This window comes from Heteronotia binoei, chromosome 2 (assembly GCF_032191835.1).
Source record: "Heteronotia binoei isolate CCM8104 ecotype False Entrance Well chromosome 2, APGP_CSIRO_Hbin_v1, whole genome shotgun sequence".
NCBI lineage: Eukaryota > Metazoa > Chordata > Lepidosauria > Squamata > Gekkonidae > Heteronotia > Heteronotia binoei.
The window spans coordinates 167988346-168003623 of NC_083224.1; the positions used below are offsets into that span (position 1 = coordinate 167988346).

The window sequence follows — 15278 nt, forward strand, 5'->3', positions numbered from 1 at the left end:
GACATGTGGCAACTGTTTGGTTTCCTTTAATATCATACTTAACGGAACATCATATTGTACCTAAGAATTTATTTTACAGAAAACTGATTTATTTTTTATTTATCATTTGTTACTTTTATTATTTAATTTTAGAGCTTATACTTTTGTATTCAACCTTAGATTGAACTCATCTATGTAAACTGTAAGGCTACGTTATGGTTGTATCTGCAAATGTTCAATAAAGTCTGTAAAATTGGAGGGGGTGGGTTAAAAAAGAGAAAACAAAACATGCAATGTGGCCATTGTTGAGTTAGATCATCCCAGTTTATCTACTCTGGCAATCCTCTTTTATCACTTTCTATCAATGCAGTGGGCAATCCAACTGTTTTTGGGAATATCCAGGCTGGCCCACAGCTAACCGGCATCGAACACTGAACACCGAAATACTGAATTTGAAATCGAACCTGAATCGAGTGTAGCTTTAAGACCGCTGTATGATTTTAATGTTTATGTATATAATAGATTTTTAACTATAAATTATGAAATGTTAATTTAATGCTTAACTTTATATTTTATGTTAGTTTTACATGTTGTAAGCCGCCCTGAGCCACCTAGTGGGAAGGGCGGGATATAAATCTCAGATAAATCTCAGATAAATAAATAAATAAAAACAGGGTTGCCAGCCCTACGGTGGGAGTGGGGATCCCCCGATTTTGCAAGCTCTGTTCCCAACAGCTATGACCCACCACAACATCTCTAACATGATGACATCATGAAAAAAATGATGTCTTCATGCCAGGACATCATGCAGCAACACTCTATGGGTAAAGTTTTACCCAAAATACCAGAACTTCACCACATCACATCAGGGACGCTGCGCACGGCAATGTTACCCCACCCACCCGCACTCCCAGAAAGCTCCCTCTCACTGGCAAGGAGGTAAGACCTGGCAACCCTGGGGGAGGGGGAGGTTCCAGTCATATAAGCAGTTCTAACAATGCATCCATGAAACAGCTTTTCTAAAGAGTGCAAAGCAACAATCATGCAAGTTTCCTGTTACACATATCCTTTTAAAACTTTTTACATGCACAGTCTTCTTCAACAAATGGCTCTCATATCTGTATCTGAAGAAGTGAGCAGGGACTCACAAAAGCTCATACCCTATGACCAATTGTGTTAGTCTTTCAGGTGCTACTGGACTCTTATCTCTTTCCTGCTGCTGTAGACAGACTAGCATGGCAACCCATCTTGACTTTTGCTCATCAGTTGATCTCTGCCTAAAGACCAGCATATGTGGATCCCAGGGAGGGTGCTTCAAGCAAAGAGATGGTGCACCAAAATCACTCCAGGTGATCAACCAACACCCCAAAGTACTATTAGCCAGTCACTATCTGATAACAAAAATGTTTATTTGATGGCAAACACATGAATTCAGAATGTGGCATTTCATCTCTTTTATCATGAAATGAAGTTCTGTGGTTTCAGTTTTGCAGGTCATTCAGCTCGTACTTTACACAATAACAGCAGTTCTTAACTTTGTTGTCATTCACAAGTTTTACTGATGCATTTTCTAACATCACAAATAAAAATAATAAACTAAATGTGCCATAAAAACAAATTTCTGAAAACACCTCTGCCATCTTGTCTTGAAAAATATCCCTTATTTATCTTATTGCATGTTGTGGATAGCCGTTTAGCAGCTTTAAAAAAATAAATTTGCCATCTGAGTCATATGTGGTGGGCAGAGATTCAACTTAACTCCACCAGGGCAGAGGGAAACTTTAAGGAGAGGCATTTGTTGGCATATCCAAGAAAACCAATAGCGATGCCACAGAAAACCTGCAGAGAGCACACAGACACACTGCACTTCTAGACCCTCTAACTGCTGCTGTTAGTAATGATATTTCACTACCCATCTCATCTTTATCCTGTTCTTCTATAGAGCTCACATCAGCATACGTGATTCACCTCTCCTCCATTTTATCCTCCCAACAAGTTTCTGAAGTAGACACGCATTATCCTGTGATTACCTGGTGAGCTTCACGGCTAAATCGGATACTCTACCCATTGTATCACATCAGCTTTTGCAAAGTAATCTTAAAAACTGGATTCATTACATGTTATATTTGTTCTATTTTGTCGTCAAGTTGCAGCTAGCTTATGATGATTTTCAAGGCATGAGGCATTCAGAGGGGGTTTACCATTGCCTCCCTCTGTGTCACAATGCTGGCATTCCTTAGTTGTCTCTGCATGGGGGAGGGGGGGTGTTTTGTAGAAAAAGCCCAGCAGGAACTCATTGGCATATTAGCCCACACCCTCAATCCCAAACCAGCCAGAACTGCGTTCCTGTGTGTTCCTGCTCAAAAAAAGCCCTGGCAGTCTCCCATCCCAATACTAGCTAGGGTCAACCCTGATTACTTCCAGTATCTAATGAGATCGGGCTATCCTTGGCTATCAGGGACTCCTGGCACATCAGTCTGCGGACCAGTTTAGAAGGAAATTAAACAGACACCCATTAAAGATCTGCTCGACAAAACAGCCTCTAGTAGACAGCACAGTGGACTGCATGCCCCAAGCTCCATCCTCCACCCAGGATGGACTCAATGGCCTTTGCTCCGTGTCTGGCCCTATCATCTTCTATTTTTGATCGGTGATGTGGAAATTGCGATGACTTGCCTCACAGGAGTGTTATGAGAAGAAAGACAAAGGCTTTACCACTCTCTGCAGATTTTATATCAGATAACCAGCCATAGGAAGACTAAGTTAATAGTTTTCTTTTTCTTCTCACAGCAAATGTTGACCAAAGACAACAGAAGAAAAGATTTTTTTGTACGTCAGGCATCACTCAGAACTTCCGTTCATTGTGACTCAGCCTCAACATCACTTTGAAGCGGTATTTTGGGCTTTGTTTGTATAAGAGGCGATAGTTTTGATTGAAATAGGCTTTGCCTGCGTTATTTGCAATAGCTAGCATTAAATCTCTGCATGTTCTTAAAGAAAACTCTCATGTGGATGGAATGGGAAACACATTATATTTTTATGTTTAAGCAATAACATTTTACTGTGGAGCATTACTAAAATATTTGGCACCTTCTCAGTGATACCATTCTGGAGCCATGATGACATTTATTCAGGTTTCCATCCCAATCAAAGCTACAGGCCAAAATTAAGAGGCCATAAAGCATTCCTTAACACACAAAATTCAAGCATTCAGACAGAGAATTCTTAGAGCGCAGTGACATTTTAGCTTGGATCCTGCAAGAAATTTGTGCTGATATAAGGAATTTGCTTCAACTGAGAGGAATTTCCACCCCTTTTTTTCTGCTTCTAAAACTACCCCTCGGAAGGCTGCTCCTAGGAAGACAAGGAACCCACAGGAATAGTAGGGGGGGAGCTGGAGGTTTGTAACAGAAATCAGTGAAACTCATCCCTCTTTTCCATCTATACACATTTTCCACTGGACTCAACCCTTTACCTGTACAGGATGATTACTGCTAGTATGCCCTTCCAACATGGCTGGTAGGTACCCTACCTATTCTTCATAGGTGAAAACATACCTGCCCACACTCTGAAGTCCACTGAGTGGTACAGTACTTGTCCTTACATTACCAGAGTGAATCAGGTGCCAACAATTTGGAGTGGAGCCACACCCATATTGCTAAGATTTGACCCTCAAGCTACTTCAATGCATTTAGGAAAGTCTTTCTGATATACTTTGAGAAAAAGTTTTCAAATGCAACACGGTTCCCAATGATGCTTCTATATGACCTGTGGATGTCCAAGCAGATAGTTCATTTCATGCTGATAGTTTATGAACACACAACTGGAAGAGCAGGAATGCATCCAAAAACATTTAACATTGTGAAGTATCTATGGAAAAGGAAGTCTAGGGTTGCCATATCAGTGTTGGAAAATACCCAGAGGCTTTGTGGGTAGATCCAGAACTGGGTGGGGTTTGGGGAGGGACCTCAGCATGTCACAATGTCTTAGAGTCCACCCTTCAAAGCAGCTATTTTCTGCAGGACAGTTGATCTCTACCAGCTGGAGATCAGTTGTAAAAGTGGGAGATCTCCAGGCCCCACCTGGAGACCATAAGGGAGCCAAATGTTTCAGGCTCTTATTGACAAAATAATTAAAACAGAACGACAAAGAAGAAAAGCAGAACATTCTAAACATGCTGGTAAGGCCTCTACGCTCAACTGATCATTGTGGCCCAATCATGTGCTTACAGCCCTTTTCTCATAATTTGGAAGCAAAACATCCATGAGGTAATTGCTCTTTTGTTTAACAGTGTTGAGGTGCATAGACTATGTTCATAAAGGAAGAATGAGCACATGGCAGCTCAGGACAAGGACATCTGGCACAATGTTATTCCTTGTTGACAGATCCAGAACACACATTTCCATACTTTATTTATTAAAACATTTGTAACCCACCTTTCCTCCTTATTCAAGGTGGCTTACAGTAATAATGAAGAAGAGATTGAGGGGTTGCTATTTTATTTTGGTTTTCAACTGAAAATGAAAAAACCAAATAAAACAGAAAACCCCAAATTTCACCCTTAAAAGATGCCTGCTGCTCAAATCCCAAAAGGCAAGCAAGCAGGCCTTGCGGCACTTTATGAAGCTCTCCAGGGAGATCTCTCTCTCACCTCTTCAGGGAGTCTATTCCAACAGCCCCAATGGAAAAGGCCTGGGCTCAGGTCAATACCAGATGCACCACTCTAAGAGGTGGAAGGGCCAATAGATGGCTGCCTGATAACCATAGCTGGTGTTCAGGAACATATATAAAGAATGGGGGGGCGGGGAGAGACAGATAGAGACAGAGAGAGAGAGAGTATGCACATGGGTGAAAGAATAGACAAATTCCATGTGGTTAATTCAGCATTTCTAGTGGAGATTCTATGTGTCCAGTCACACAGGGAGGGGTGGGTAGGGGTGTTTCTTTCACATATAGCTTCAGTGGCATGGCTAATCTGCTTCTGTGCTTGCTACCATGTTGGCCTTGGACTATTGGTCCAAAGGGCTAGCTACCACTTCCTTGGATACAAACCACTAGGTCAGAGGTGCACACAGGGATCAAAGTCTATGCATGTATGGGAACCTCTGCATGAGCAACTGCAGCAGCGAGCACACTGTAAACACTACATGTCAAGGCAGCCTTACTGCCTTGTTTACATTCTTGCTTTGAAGCAGAACAGTGAGTCTGCAGTCAGTCAATCTATGTTTGAGGCCTCCTGCAAATGAAAGTAAGTAGTATGAGTTAGGGAAATAACAGTTGATTTAGCTGCTTGGAGATCTACGGCTTCTAACTAAAATATCAGACTTGTCACAGTTTCTACTCCACATGAAGAGTGGTCTTTATTTTATTTATTTATTTATTTATTTATTTATTTATTTATTTATTTGCATCAAGCCAAACTCTACGCCAAAGATTCAACCAGCCTCCCATTTTTCCTGCCCGAGATTGAAGAAACCAGAGGGGTTGTTGGAACACCTGACAGATCTTGATATATGGCTGGTTGGCTACATTTAACTTGATGGGTCACAAGTTGTATTGGATGGTTTTAAGCTTTTTTGGAAAGACAAGCAACAGTTATCTTAAAAGTATTCTGGGGAATGCAACCTAACCAGCATGACTGGGTCACACAGACACAACTGATGACTACAAGGGATTGAACCAATAGCCATTGAAGGCAGTCAATATGAAAGATTTCTCACCTTCTGCTGGACAGAGTATTGCACAATCCACAACTTAACAAAGGCTTTAAAGTCTTTCCCCCAATGCATCAACAGTTGGTCACATGCCACTGGAATTCTTCCTTGTTCCAATATGCTCTGTGAATTTTCTCAAGACACTAATGACATGGGGACACTAGGTATGAAAACAGGAGGAAGGAGGACCCTAGGTCTTTAACAGTTGGGTAGAAGGAGAAATTTTGATTACACCTCTATTTCACAAGCTGCACTTATTAAAATTCCATCTTCTTTGTATCTATAAAAGATGCAAAGATCCCATCCTTCCCTGCATTTGGTCCTTCTGCAATGCAACATGTAACCAATTCAAACAGGCTTTCAGGACAGTTATTAAAGTATTTGTTAGCTTTTATGCTTAAAAGGGTGTCTTGAATAGCAGCCACCCCCCTGCCCCAATGCCATCATTTATATATATATATAAAAGCCCAACCGTGGTGACAATTCTGAGTATTTTCATTTGTTAGATGTGGCTTGCACAGGATTGGCTGACACTCTCTGCCATGCCATTGGCTGATTCTGCTCTCCCCCGCCCACCGCCAGGACACTCCGTCTGAGAGCGGGCAAGGAGGTGTGAGGGTGTAAAACAGGGGAAAGATTTGTGGTGCCTGGCCCCCCAGACCCCTCCCCCACAGCTACGGGCTGGTGTTCATGAGAAAACAGCAGGGTTCCTTCTCTTCAACTGAAGCAAAAGGAATGTTCATTCACAGCAGGGAGGGGCCCTTTCCACCTGCCAATACTCTTCACTCTTTCTATTCCAATTAGGCTTCAGTGGGCTCCTACGACAGAATGGACTGAGGGAGAGGCCTTTCCTCCTGGAGAACCACTGTTGCCAATCTCCAGGTGAGGGCTGGAGATCACTCAGAGTTACAACTGCTCTCCAGATGGCAGAGATCAGCTTCCCTTGAGGAAGGGGGAGTGAATGCCTTCACTTGGGTGGGTGGGAAGACACAAGGCTTGGGAGAGCACTCTCACAGAGGCCTTTAGTGGTACCTTTCCACATTAGTCAGAAATTCCTAAGCCCTCTGAGGGAGGCCTTTCCTCCTGGGGAACCACTGTTGCCAGTCTCCAGGTGAGGGCTGTAGAAGCTGACTGGGTGATTTCAAACCATCCTAACCTGACTCACAGGGTTGTTGTTCAGATCAAAGGGGGGAGAGGAGAGGGAATGCTGTAAACTGATATAATGGCTGATGACTCCTCCCTATTAAACAGTCTGTCAGAGATAGACGGTTGGTCTAAAAGGTCTCACTACAGGCCTCTGAGGCAGAACTCATTGGGCCCAGTGCTGACTAGGCCTGCCAGTTCCAGGTTGGTGAGATATTCCTGGAGATTCTGTGGTGGAGTTTAAGGAGGGCATAGGAGTCAGGGCTTCAGAGTGGGGTCTGCTGGACCCAGGTCCTTGCTGTGGAAGCTGACTGACTGATTTCAGACCGGTCACAGACTTCCAGCCTAACCTGTCGCACAGGTTCAGATCACATGGGGGGAAGAGAATGATGTAAACTGCTTTGGTCCCCCCCCCCACTGTGAAGAAAGACTAATTTTCCTATATAGAGGCTGCAGGGAGGCCAAAGGTGATGGAAAGCTGAAGTCAAAGAGGCAGATAAAGGGAAGGAGATAGGGTTGCCAGCTCCAAGTTAGGAAATTCCTGGAGATTTAAGGGGCCAGGCCTGGAGAGGGCAGGGTTTGAGGAGGGGTGAGACCTCAGAGAGGTACAATGCCGTAGACTCCAAGCCAACAATTTCCTCCTGAGAACCACTGTTGCCAATCTCCTGGTGAAGGCTGGAGATCACTCAGAATTACAACTGTTCTCCAGAAGTCAGCTCCCCTCGAGGTGGGGGAGTGGGAGTGAATGCCTTCACTTGGGTGGGTGGGAAGATAGCAAAGGTGGCAGACATTTGCCCAGAGGCCTTCAGTGGTACCTTTCCATGTTCTGTGGTGGAGCTGAGGAGGGCATAGGAGTTAGGGCTTCAGAGTGGGGTCTGCTTGACCCAGGTCCTTGCTGTGGAAGCTGACTGACTGATTTCAGACCAGTCACAGACTTCCAGTCTAACCTGCCTCACAGGGTTTTGGGGGGGTTGTTTTGTTTGTTTGTGCAAAATGTACCAGTCCAACACCGGGTTTGAACAGGAAACCCTTGTATAATGAGTACAAAGCTTAACACTCCAAGGTAATTGGCTGCTTTGTCTAAGTTGAAGAGAAAGGCAAGCATCTTTTAAAACTTTTAACTGCCGATCCAACCCCTCCCTCCTTCCCTCTGTGATTCTGCAAAAAGAAAGGGAAAGGCTCTTTCGGGTGTTTTTACACTTGACAGTTTGTGACTATCACCGCATTGGAAACTCGCCTTTTACATTACCTAACATTCTCACAACTGTTTTGCATCATTGCTGCCCGAAGCATCTACATTTGTTTAGGTGAGATGAGTTCTGGTGCTGCTGTTGCAAAGTTTTTCTCAAAACTAGTTTTGAATCGGTCATTTCTCTACAGGCATTTCAAACTTGTATTGTAGAAGTTTTCATGCGTTTTAAGACTCCTCCAAAAGCCACAAGGTGCAGTAATTTGCATGAGAACTGACAGCACTTGAAATTTTTACATATCATTGCTTGTCTCATCTTGTAATTTAAATTTGTATTGTTTTTGCAGTGTTGACACAATTTCTAAGCAATCGTATACCTTTAACTAAGCACTGGTATTCCGTCTGTCCTCTGATCAGAGATCCCCCCCCCCCCCCCGGTGAAACACTTTCAGCAGGAAATATAGAAGTTTGACTATGCAAAATGAGCGCAGCAAATCCACCAATGTAAAAGGAAAATAATTAAAGTGGAACGGTGACAGGCAATTTGAAGACTCTAAAACTCTGGCTCAAACTGAATGTAAAAACACCCTTTGTCTTTGGAGAAGGAGAAAGAAAACAGAGGGGAGAAGGGGCATCAACGTTGAGATAGGCAGAAATGGGAGGGCAGTGGGTAGCACTTAAATACCTGCAGAAACAATTCTACCTTAGAAAGGATTAGCGATTCAAATGTGGAGGAGAACAAAGAACCATAGCAAAAGGAGTTTTGCTTATTGCAGTTAGTAGAGTGCTGGAAGCAGTCTGAATGCTGAATGATGATAAACAAATGCAGAACATATAAGAAAAAGTGCCGCAAAACTGATGTGAAAGTGGAATACAATGTAGAAGGGAAGACTCCAATGAGCTCAGAAACCAAAGCAAAATACAAATGCAGGAGTTCCCAGTTGTACTCCATTGCCAGGGATGGTTTACCCCAACATAGATGATACAGTATTTAAGTAATCCAAGTCATATATCACAATGGGTTTTGTGAAAATCTAAATGACTCTTTAGGTCCCAGACCTTTCTTCCAAAGTTACGTATCCCAATAACTAAGCACATTCTTGTCACACCATTCTCAATAGATCGCAATGAAGAATTCAACCTGAAATAGGCCTATTTCCTGTGTCAGACTTTTGGTTAATACCAACATTGCAAATCAGAAGGCAGAAGACACACTAGGCAAGTCTATTTTCTTAAAATCACAACCAAAAATGCTAGGAAACACTTAAAAACCAAAAGACCAGCACCCACGCCAACCACACCTCTCTAAACTGGAGATTGTGCAAACAGCTAAAAATTTACGATGCTGAATTAGGGATTTATAGGAGAGTTATCTACTTTTTTTTAAAAAAAAAAAAAGGTTGCAATCTAGGATGCCTTCAATTCTTCATGTCAATCTCAAGTTGCTCAGAAAGCTTCTGCATGGAGAGTATAGCAGAATTTCAAAATAATGACAAGGGATTTCCCCACCCTCCCAGGCAGACAAGTTTTAACCTCAGCGTTGATTCATTATTACACTTTGTAGGGAAAAGGTTATTCAGCAGTCCAGCAAAACTGGATGACGCATACAGGCAACTTCTACTCATCTAACAGATATGAACACCTCTCCCCCCCTGTCCCCAGACATACTGTGTAATTAAATGCCGGATAACAATGCTAGATTAAGGTTATTTCCTTTCAACATGGACCTTCTACTGTTTCATTTGAAGAAGATATTGGATTTATATCTTGCACTCCACTCCAAATCTCAGAGCGGCTCACAATCTCCTTTATCTTCCACAACAGACACCCTGTGAAGTGGGTGGGGCTGAGAGGACTCTCACAGGAGCTGTCCACCCAAGGACAATGACTACGAGAGCTATGGCTGACCCAAGACCATTCCAGCAGGTGCAAGTGGAGGAGTGGGGAATCAAACCCAGTTCTCCCAGATAAGAGTCCGCACACTTAACCACTACACCAAACTGGCTCTCGTTTTGTTAAGGCAAAACAAACAGGACAAACAAAACAAACAGAATGGAGAAAGAAATTGCTGAATTACAAATTATTATGAAACTTGGAACAAACACCTCCCCAGGACTGAACAGGGATATTGGTTTTTTATCTCATTACAGATGCTAAACCCACTCTCAGTGAATGTAGCTATACATCCACAGTATTCCAATGTGCTTCTCTTTTAGAATTGTGTATCAGAATAATTTTTTGTATTGATATACTCAAAACAGGGATATTGGCTGTGTATCTCATTACATATACTTTACCCATTTTCACTATATTTTATTGTATTCCTTTTTCCTATGGCAAACTAGAATGATATTTACATGTTAAAAAGTAAATTAGGTGGACAAGAATATCACTATCCAATGTATTCTCTTTTAGCTGTATTGACACACTCAAACAGGGACTTTGGTTGCTTACCCCATTACATATATTGAACCCATCTCCCACTAAATTTTTCTCCTAATGACAAACTATATGTATGTTGCATGTTTAAAGGTGGGTTAGTTGGATGGGTAAACATAATTCCTTCCTTTTGGCCCAGGCTCATAGCAATAGAGTCATTGACAAGCAATCTCACATTTTTACATACTACTGTTTTGTTGCTTTCGCATGCTCATGCTACTCAGATCAAAGGTTTGCTCAATTTGTTAATTTTACTATTCGGGCATTGTACCAATTTACATTCTGAACTACTGTCTACCAGATAATTTTACTTCACTGTCATTGGTTCTTAAATCTGTACCATTTTGCATTCTGGGCCACTGCCTACCAGCTATGTATGGCTCTGCTCAGCTAAGTATGGCTTTGCTCACTGTGCCGGATTCCTCATCTGATGAAGTGTGCTTAAGAGCACATGAAAGCTTATGTACTAAATAAAAATTAGTTGGTCTTAAAGGTGCAACTTGACTCCTGCTTTGTTCAACTGCTTCAGACCAACACAGCTGCCCGCTTAGATCTATCTACAGGACACCATATTGTGATCACACTTGACCTACAGACATTGGCTATACCTGGAAGTGACAATAGGAAACTCTAGGACTCACCTGAAACCCTATCATAAAGCCACAGTTTCCAATAATTCCTACAGCTATCCATAGGCACTTCCAGGTTGCACTCAGAACTGACATACCAACACAGGGGTCAGCAGCATTTTTATTTTTCTCCTGCTGCCACTTGGAGCAGTGACAGGCAACAACAGTGATTGGCAGAAGACGTCCCACTATAGCAGGAAGCCTGCCAACATCTATAGTGATCTAGATTATTTGTTATTTGAATCCATACCTGCCAACTGTTTTAAAATACACAATTAACAGATATTATTTCCTCCCTACCTTGTCTTCTGTACTTAATAAACTTAATATCTGATTTTCTACTTTGAAACACTATCAGTGCCTTCATTATTTTCTGACAAGGTTTAATTCTGGTTCCCTGAGGTCCTGGGTATAGGTGACAAAATTTAAAGTGGTCCCTGTTTACCTGCTGACACTGATTGTTCTTCACAACCTCCCACTACAGCAGGAAGTCTGGCAACCCCAGGTTTTATGGGCATATCTTTTAAATGTTTTATTGGCTTGTGGGTATTGTTTTGTTGTGAGCTACCTTAAGCAAATTCTGGAAAGGCACTATATATTTTTTCCTAAATAAATAAACTTAGAATTCTTATTATGAACAGGGTTCCCAAAATATTAGCTATTTTTACAAATTATTATCAGTAATGGTCAGCTCTGCATTGGATGAATAAGGGAAGGCTACACGAGTAGCAAGTGTAGCTATTGACTGAACTATTATTTCCCTGATTTCCTGAGGATATCCTGAGGACTATCAATAACAATTAGATTTTGTGAAGGGGGCAACGGTTATAATTTTTCTGATATCTCCCCTGAGGTAGATAAGAACTGCCATATTTCCCATATAAGCTACTAAATTTATTTATTTATTTATTACATTCGACTTATATCCCGCCCTCTCTGCAAGCGGACTCAGGGCGGCTCACAACATCATGTCAATACAATTAAACCAATAAAACATAAAACCATAATTTACATTTTCGATTTTTAAAACCAATTCTATGGTGCTGCATTGGATGAGCGCCCCAATAAATAGACACCCCCACAACTAGTGTCCTCTTCCTGGCCCTGGCCCAGCTCATGGGGGGAGGCTGATGCGGAAGGGCGGGGAGCCTTGCAGGAAAGCTGATGGGGGGGGCAGAGAGCTGGCGGTCACATCCTGCACACCTTGCAAACCACACGGGACACAAGCCCCTTTCCCTGATCGGGGCAGGGGAGCCAACGGTCGCATCCCGCGTGCCTTGGAGCCCCAGCCCGGCTCAAGGGGGGAGCACCCAGTGGCACCCCAGGCAGGGTGGTGCCCTAAGCAGCCGCCTACCCAGCCTACTCCCACGTGCCCGCTCAGCACGGTTGGGGACTACTGCATTAGCATGGCATAATAGACTATACAGTATAATAGAGCATTAAAACAACAAACTGGATTGCTATAATAGCTTACTTTCTATTAACACTCTGTAGAAAAATTACGGTATACATAGAGCATTAAAACAACAAACTGGACTGATATAATAGCTTACTTTCTATTAACACTGTGGAAAAATTATACATATGTATATACATACATACACACACACACATACATGAGGGCTGCCAGTTCTAGGTGGGGAAATACCCAGAGATTTAAGAGTTGGAGGCTGAAAAGGGTGGGATTTGGGAAAGGGATGGATAACACCATAGAGTCCACCCTCTGAAGCAGCCATTTACTCCTGGAGAAATGTTTTTAGTTATCTGGAGATAAAGTATAATAGTGGGAGATCTCCAGGTACCACCTGGACATTGGGTAGCACAGCATACACAGAGATACACACACAACGCATGTATGTATGTGTAGCCAAATTTCAGTTAGGAAAACAGTGAGGTAAGCTGATAAGCAAAAGCTGCTTGCTTTGCATAACTGAAAAATTTACAAATACCAAACAAAGACCCATAGAAGTTATTGTACAGCAGGCACTTTGCAATGCCTCTGTTTTATTTTCACAAATTAAAAAGAATCTAGATAACTTGCAACCAGAAGCCCAAGAACTGGATGGATGGATCAAGTCAATATTTGAAATTCAGTCTGTGGCTCAAAGGACCAGAACCTTAATTAGGAAATAGTCTTAAAACAGTGGGACACAGACTGTTGTTCCAAAGTGAACATACTTGTATCCTAAGTTTGAGTCCGGTGGCACATTTAAGACCAACAAAGTTTCATTCAAGGTATAAGCTTTCATGTGCATGCGTGCTTCTTCAGATATCCGAAGAAGTGTGTGTGCCCACAAAAGTTTCTACCTTGAATAAAACTTAGTTGGTCTTAAAGGTGCCACTGGACTCAAAATTTATTCTGCTGCTTTAGACCAACTTGGCTACCTACCTGAATTTACATTTGTATCCTGACAGAAAAACTGCTCTATTCAGATGAAGACAACGCTTGCATTCAGGTGTCTTTTTCTGGTTAAACAGTCTCCTCCCTAGATCAGTGTTTGCTTCAGGGAGCCACCTAGCAAAAGGCACATGTTACAGTCAGAACTGTGTGTGTTCTTCATGATTAACAAAAGGTCTTGCTCAATTATCAGAACAAAGCTTTACCGAAATGTTTTCAGTGATGAGACAGACTCTCAACATCTCAATACTTAATTCTTCTAAATTGCTCCCTGGGGTCCTGTTTGCTGTGTCCCTTCGCCTTTTTGAGCTATGCCATCCTTAGTCTGCAAATTTAGAAATATTAATCCCAGTCTTCGGGTTGCCAGCCTTCAGGTGATACAATGCAAAAAAGCTGCAAAAAATAACTAAAGGCAGTCACTCTCCAATAAATTCTATTTCCATACAGTACAATAGCACTACTCATACATGCCTATTTCAAAAATACAGGAAATTTGTGTAGATAATGTCCAATCAAACATAGTTCTACTGTACTACTATATTGCTTCAGTTCATACAAAAAATGTCCATTCTGATATGTATGACCAATCCACTTCTGTTCTTTGTCTTCTTCCCCTTTAATAGAGCAGAAAGCTTGTACAATCACTAAGCAGAGTGCTTTTGCAGTCCCAATTTTCAAAAGGGATGATATATCCAATAATGGTCTTTTTCTCTTCAATAACTTCAAACATAGATTATAATAAATTGCCCCTAACGGTATTGCTGACTAAACCACCATTTCCAACTCCATCTTTCTCAAAGAGCCATAACTCATATCATTCCAAATGTTCCAAATAAAACAGGTGGGATGCAAGCAACTCAGTAGAGAAAAAAATCTTACCATCTATGGGTGCACATTTATAGAGCTTTCGGGAGAGACTGTTAGTCTGTGCTATGTATCACCATCTAATGGAGTGGTTGTCTGATGTTACATGGAGAGCCAGTTCGGCATAGTGGTTAAGTGTGCGGACTCTTATCTGGGAGAATTGGGTTTGATTCCCCACTCCTCCATTTGCAGCTGCTGGAATGGCCTTGGGTTAACCATAGCTATCGCAGGGGTTGTCCTTGAAAGGGCAGCTGCTGTGAGAGCCCTCTCAGCCCCACCCGCCTCACAGGGTGTCTGTTGTGGGAAGATATAGGAGATTGTAAGCTGCTCTAAGTCTCTGATCCATTCAGAAAGGTGGGGTATAAATCTGTAGTCGTCGTCTTCTTTAGTGACTGTCATATATATTTTTAACTGTATTATTTTGTTTTATTCTGTTGTATTCCGCCCTGAGCCTGCTGTGCAGAAAGAGAGGACTAGAAATCTAATAGTTAAATTAATTAAAGTGAAATGTGTTCTTTTTTATTATTACTGCTGAGTCTCCAAAGCTGATTTTGTATTGAAATAAAATCTAACTGATTCCCTACTCCTCCATTTGCACCTGCTGGAATGGCCTTGGGTCAGCCATAGCTTTCACAGGAGTTGTCCTTGAAAGGGCAGCTGCTGTAAAAGCTCTCTCAGCCCCACCTACCTCACAGGGTGTCTATTGTGGGGGGAGGGGAAGGTAGAGGAGATTGTTACCACTCTGAGATTCAGAGTATAGGATGGGATAAAAATCCAATATCTTCTTTTTTTTATTATTAAACAATTTTATTTGGTAATATATGGTAATTATATCCAATACGAATAAAATATTAATAAACACTTACTACCGTCCCCATACGTTACGCTTTCCCCTCCTCCCCTCCCCCCAAATCTTGACTTCC

At 42.0% G+C, this 15278-nt stretch overlaps 1 protein-coding gene across 2 annotated transcripts in view; it reads right to left on the minus strand.

Moving 5' to 3' along the window:
* Positions 1-15278, minus strand: part of PLA2G4A (phospholipase A2 group IVA) — a 333250-nt gene that overhangs the window by 101739 nt on the left and 216233 nt on the right. The window lies entirely within an intron of this gene.